Raw genomic sequence first — 7,070 nt, 5'->3', positions numbered from 1 at the left:
AGCACCTAACAAAACTTACAACACAATAGAAACCCAAAAAGGGTGGCTTGGATGAGCAAAGCATCATGTACACATGCATTGCTCTATCTAAGGGCAATTTTATTCTCAGTGGGTGTTAAGGCCATTTCACACTCTGGCGTATCATCTCTAGGAAAAGGCAAAACCCCTGTTACCTTAGTATCTTCCATAATTTGACTTAATATTGAGCCGAAGCCCTTTAACATCACAGTGAAATCTGATTCAAGTCATTTTTGTCATAATTATACCTTAAGGTTTAGATTGAGTTATTTGGGTGATATTTATGAGAACAACTATTTTATACTATTCTTAAGAATATTTTTCAATTTCCTGGTAGGTAAAATCAGGCTTTGGAGAAGCAGTTCTTGCCTGGAGAGACTGATGAGGGGTTCTCTGAGACACCCTTCCTAGCCATCCAGCATTAATTGCTTTCCATGTATTCAGTGGGTTTATGTCCACATAAATATATTTTATGAGTACTTTGAGAATGAAACAGTACTGAAAGGAGACAGCAGTCATATGCAGCCAAACTTTATGTGAAATTACTAATCATTCTCATTTAGGGTGGGAGTAAATGATGGTACTTTGGAGTGAAATTCTGGTTCTGTCCTTATAGCTCATACAGGATTGTCATTTACTGCTGAGTGGATTGTGCATTGCACAAAGAAACACATCTAAAGTGTACACTAGTTATATAATAGACATTATAAATTTGAATATTTATTAAGATAATTTTATGAGCAGTAAAGTATCTTGTTTTAATAAAATCAGCATATTGTGGCCAATTTTATTACAGATGGAATACAATTTGATGAAGAGGTACGGTGTTTTTTTGTTTTGTTTTGTTTTTGAGACGGAGTCTCGCTCTGTTGCTAGGCTGGAGTGCAGTGGCGTGATCTTGGCTCACTGCAACCTCCAACTCCTGGGTTCAAGCAATTCTCCTGCTTCAGCCTCCCGAGTAGCTGGGATTACAGGCACATGCCACCACGCCTGGCTCATTTTTGTATTTTTAATAGAGACAGGGTTTTACCATGTTGGCCAGGACGGTCTCAATCCCCTGACCTTGTGATCCACCTGCCTTGGCCTCCCAAAGTGCTGGGATTACAGGTGTGAGCCATCGTGCCCGGCTGTTGTTTTTAAAATTTGTACAAAGGCTGTATATGGACTTGTGGTGGCCTGAACTTGGACAAGTTACATAACTCCTTTGGCTTTCACATGGAGATATTAATACCTACCTTGCTAAATTGGTTATAAATATTAGCTGTGTGTGACACACAGTCAGTGTTCAATAAATACTTTAGAATGAATATTAAAGCACTAAGCATAATGTCTGTGATACAGATTTGGTACATCGTGGCCCATTTTTGCCTTGAATGAGGGAAATTTTAGATTAATAGTATATGTGTAAATATATGCCTTTGAAGATTCTTAAGTGTTTCATATTTTGCACTTAATTACTGCATGGTACTACCTAAAATGTTCCTAATAAGATGTTTGGGATCCTTCTTTAATTTCCTGAGGAGTACACATCCAGTATAAAGGAAATTATGACTATATGACTCATTGAAAGAAAAAATTAGTGACTCATAGTTGAGCTTATTTTGGAATCCTAAAATATTGGAATCCTAGGTTTGGAAGGAAACATTTAATCCAAACTACCATCAGCTACTTGAATTTCACTTTATGTATCAGATATATATTGATCAATTATTATATGTTGGAACTGTGCTATGCATGAGGACTACAAAGATAAATGAGATATTCTTGTTGAGAAGTTACAGGTCTTCACGTGAACATTTCCAGGGACAATTCACAATTACTAACCTTATTTTTAGGAATCTCTCTTATGACAATTCAAAATTTATCTTTCTCTATCTTTCATTTATTGGCTTAACTTTTCTATTAAGAGTACTAATAAGTAAGCGTAATTATTTTTTAGAAAAATCTTTCTTATACATTAATGAAATTGAGTATCTTCCGAGACATCTGTTCTTCAACTGAAACATCACTGCATTCCTCTGCTGTTCCTCAAGCCTCTTCACCATTTTGCCCACTCCTTTGAATGCCTTCCAGGTTGTCTGCTAAGACGTGACACACACACATACCAGGGTATCCAGGCTCCAGCTGTAGATCAGCCATCACAGAGCAATTACTTTCACATTTCAGATACTGTCTTTCAAATCTGTGGCATGATTAATACTCATAACTGTCTGATCAATATGTACTATAAACTGTCTCATCCCTGTTGTTTTTTAAAAATTGTATTTATTATGCACATGTTACCATAGAAGGTATTTTTGGAAGAATACAGATGATCTCTCTGATTCCTTAAGGAGCTTTTCATATACTGTTCCAACCATCAAAATGATAATAATGAGGGCAACCTTGCTAGAGCTCTAGATTATTGAATTACTATTTGGAAGTCATTTTTGGTCCAGTTAATTTATATATATATAATTTACAATTATATATATTTTGTAATTATTACATACTATTATATATTATAATTAACCATACTTACATTATATTATATATTACTTTATATAAACTATGTATAAATAATCTATATAATTATATTTATTATTAATATATTTATATATTAATAATTGTAATTATTAGATATTATAATCTATAATTATATAATTTTATAATCCTTAAGCCAACTAGTATTAACAGTTTTACAACAGGTGAGCTTAGCCCTAAGGAAGCCGACTTCTGCTAAGGAAGGACTTCTATAGCTTTGCAGATCTGTTTTCTATAAATCGCTGTCTCACTTAAACAACTATTTTTTCAATAAACAGTGTGATAAGTAATTCTACTTATAACTCTAAGCACTTACTTAAAAACCTTAATACCTGTTCACTTTTTGTTTTAATTAACAAATGCATGAAATGCCTCTTTGTACCAAGTATACTCTGACTCAGCACTTGGGACAAGTGCCCTGCCTAGCAGAACAGTAGAAGAAGCCAGTTCTAACTCAGTGACCATTTATAGCTGTGCACACTGCTTTGCTTTGCTACTTACAGAAGAAGGAAAGGACAAACAGGTATAGTAATGAATTGGAAGATGGAGACAGAGAAGAGACCTCTGTCTGGATGAAGAGTGAATGTTTGGAAGCAGTGGGAGAGGTAGACCTGGATAGATGGTATGTTAGTTTCCTAGGACTGCTATGCCAAATTACCACAGACTTTGTGGCTGAAAACAATAGAAATTTGCTCTTCCATAGTCAGGAGGCCAGAAGTTTGAAATCAAGGTTTTGACCTGACCATGCTACCTATCAAGGCTCTGGAGAAGAATCTTCCTTTGTCTCTTTCTATCTTTGGTGGCTCTTGGCAATCCTTAACATTCTTTGGCTTTTATATGCATCCCTCCAATCTCTGCTGTTGTCTTCACATAACCTTCTTTTCTGTGCTTCCTCTGTATCTCTTTGTCCAAATCTCTCTCTCCTTTTTTTTTTATTTTTATTTTTTATTTTTTTTTTTGCGATAACAACACCAGTCATGAGATTAGGGCCTGACTTAATCCAGTATGGCCTCACTTTCACTTGATTACATCTGCAAAAACCTTATTTCCAAAGAAGCTCACATTTACTGGTGCTGGGTAATTTAGTCTGTTTGTGCTTCCATAACAAAATACCACATACTCAGTAATGTATAAAGACCAGAAATTTATTTCTTATAGTTCTAGAGGCTGTGAAGTCCAAGATCAAGGCACCAGCAGGTTCACTGTCCAGTGATGGTCCAGTCTCTGCATCCAAGATGGCGCCTGGAAAGCTGCATCCTCTAGAGAGGATGAATGCTGTGTCTTCACACAGCAGAAGACAAAATAGCAAAAAAAGATGAACTCTCTCCATCAGGCCCTTTTCTAAGAGCAACTAATCTCATTCATGAGGGAGGAACTCTCATGCCTAATCACCTTTTAGAGGCGATACCTCTTGATACTATCACATGGGCAGCACACTTGAATTTTGGAGAAGATACTTTCAAACCATAGCCAGGAGTTAGGACTTGAACATATCTTTTAGGGGAGACAATTCAATCTGTAACAGGTGAGATGGACCAAACTATGGAACACTTTAAGTGAAAGTGGAAGAGTTGGGTTTATTTATAAGTCAGGGGCCACTAGAAACTTTAAGTAAGGGTGCTAATAAAATAGTTATTACAGGAAGGTCTGGTGGAGGTATGCTATAGCATGCTGAGCTGAAAATTAAGTTTAGAGATGAGGATATTAATGAGGATATCACAGCATGTTCCATGGATAAAGTGAAGGAAAGTTTATAAGGGAAGATGTAGAAGAATATATTTTCTAAAGACGGCCACAGCAATGTCTCTTATACCACTTGCTCTTTGTAATGAGACCTTCTCACAGCCTCATCAATAGGTGGTATCTGTTTCTCTACCTGTGCATCTGGGCAGACCCAGTGACTGTTTTGACAGATAGAATAGGGTAAAATGACACTTTGTCGATTATTAATATATGCATAGACTTTTCCGGCCCCTTTCCTACCCTGAGAGCACCAAGCTGTGAGAAGCCTGATCCATGGAGCTATGTAGAGAGGCCCTGGAGGCAGGACCAGGGTCAGGGTGAGGCAAGAGAGGTGCCTTGTACAAAATTTAAGGAGGCGCTCTGAGGTGCATTTGTATGACATTGAGGAGAAGTGTCCCTTAAATTTTGCACCCAAGGCACCTCTCTTAACTCAATTCACACTAGTTCTGGACCTGCTGAGGGAGAGGGAGAGAGAGAGGGAGAGGGACAGGGAGAGGGAGAGGGAGGAGAAACACCATGGGAGGTGCAAGACATTGAAGTAAGGAAGCCATCTTGAACATTGATCCTCTGGCTCAGGCTAACAGCTGGCACCAAGTGGATCAGTGGTGAACCACCAAGCTGATGCATCCCAAACTCATCCACAAAATGATGAGTGAAACAAAATTGTTGTTTTAAGTCACTTAGTATTGAGGTAGTTTGTTATGCCACAATATATTACCTAAAACACCCTCATGTCTTGCCAGTATTATGTGAAGCTAGTAATTGATTGAGAAATACCAAGTTGCTCTCTATTTACTGAAATTTAACAGAGCTGAATGTTTGATAGTTCCTTAGGGTGAAAGGGTGAAGGAAGTGATGAGAGAGATTATAGTGGGTAGCAGTCTAGGAAATATAATTTAATGCCTAATTTCTTCTGTTCACTGCTTAAGCTATATAGCCATATGGCTTTTAATGTTTGGGGTTGGCCGGAACAAAAGGTACACACACTCACAGTTGGAGTCTTTATAGAAACAAAACTCATGTCTGTTTAGATCTATGCCATGTAGAGTGCTGTGAAATTCCCATTTTCAAGCCAATGGTCTGAATCCTGATGCTAAATGAATAAAATTTTCCCTGGATCTCATTAGCCCCACTTGGGAAGGAGGGGAGTCAGTTTACCTACTTCTTCTTGGCTTTGTCTGAACCAATCAAGCTTTGAATAACAGGTTAATTTTATGAAGACTGAAGTTACTAATTTTCATTGAGTATCTCTATTTTACAGTAATTTACACGTTATTTTGAATGGTTGTTGGCACATTTACTTATTGTCCTCTGAGGCATTTTCTAATTACTTTTAAGCAAGGCTGAGGAAAAGAAAATCCAGAAAAAACATTAAGAAAGGGACTGTTTGGTAGACAAGGTGTATTACACATGAAATTAAAATATAATGGATACTTATAAAAGCCTTTAGTCCATTTTATAGCTTTCTCCGCTTCTACAAGTACATAGTAAGTGAAGATTTCCCAACCCATTATTCATTTCTACATGATGTTAGACATTTTATGACCTCCTAGAGTACTTATAATCCGTACTACACAATTTAGCACCTAATTATATTCTGTTCATTATTATATCATTATAAGTTCTCATCCCCTCAAGTAGATTATATGATCTTAAAAGTCAGAGACCATGTCTTACACTTCTGCATTCACATTCCAACTTGCATAGCCACCACTTGGGACATTTTAATTGATAGAAGCATATTAAGTTCTAGTCCCTCAAACTTCAGTGAATGTATCTGGGGAGCACCTGTCACAGCTCTGAATATAGGGGCAGAATTGGGCAAGTTCCTTTTCTTTCCCAAGGAGTTTGTCAACAAGTGTTAAGTACCAAGTACTAAGGTGAGGGATTACTTTGATAGAGTGACTTCCTTTCTCTTTTCCTTTAGTGTCAGAACAGAGCAGAGGAAAAGCAGACAGCCATGAGCCACCGTGTCATCATTATCATTTTGATGTAGATGGATTATTGGCATTTTTTTACTTCTCCAGTTGGAGAAAACAACTAATGGTGTCTGACCTAGGGAGTCTTACTTGGCTGAGCCACTAGGCTAAATCGTTGGCAGCCTTACATTTCTCTTGTTTTGAGTGAGCATCAGGGTATCAGATTCACATTTTTTTATTGTGATAAGACGTACATGACATAAAATTTACCACTTTAATCAGTCTTAAGTGTACAGTTTAGTGGTATTAAGTACATTCACATTGTTGTACAATCACCACCATCATCCATCTCTAGAACATTTTATCATCCTAAACTGAAACTCTGTACCCATTAAACAAACACTTCCTATTCCTTCATATCCCCATTGCCTGCTAACCACTATTCTACTTTCTGTCTCTATGAATTTGGCTATTCTAGGTACTTCATATAGGTGGAATCATACCGTATTTGCCCTTTTGTGTCTGGCTTATTTCCTTAACATAGTATTTTCAAGGTCCATCCAAGTTGTATGAGGTGTCAGAATTCCATTCCCTTTTAAGACTGAATAATAATCTGTTGTGTTGTAATAATAATCTCTCTATATAATATCTATATTATATATATCTATATAAAATCTATATTATGTGTATCTATATAAATAATATCTATATTATATATATATATATCTATATAATGTTTTGTTGAACCACTCATCCATTGGTAGGCATTCGGTTGTGAATAATGCTGCTATGAACATCGATATACATACTGATCCCCATTATTCTGAACACCAACACTGATTTAATGCTCATGTGAGCAAAGTACCT

This window comes from Rhinopithecus bieti, unplaced genomic scaffold, assembly GCF_001698545.2.
Source record: "Rhinopithecus bieti isolate Rb0 unplaced genomic scaffold, ASM169854v2 scaffold_5478, whole genome shotgun sequence".
NCBI lineage: Eukaryota > Metazoa > Chordata > Mammalia > Primates > Cercopithecidae > Rhinopithecus > Rhinopithecus bieti.
Note: the sequence above shows the minus strand (reverse complement) of the source record.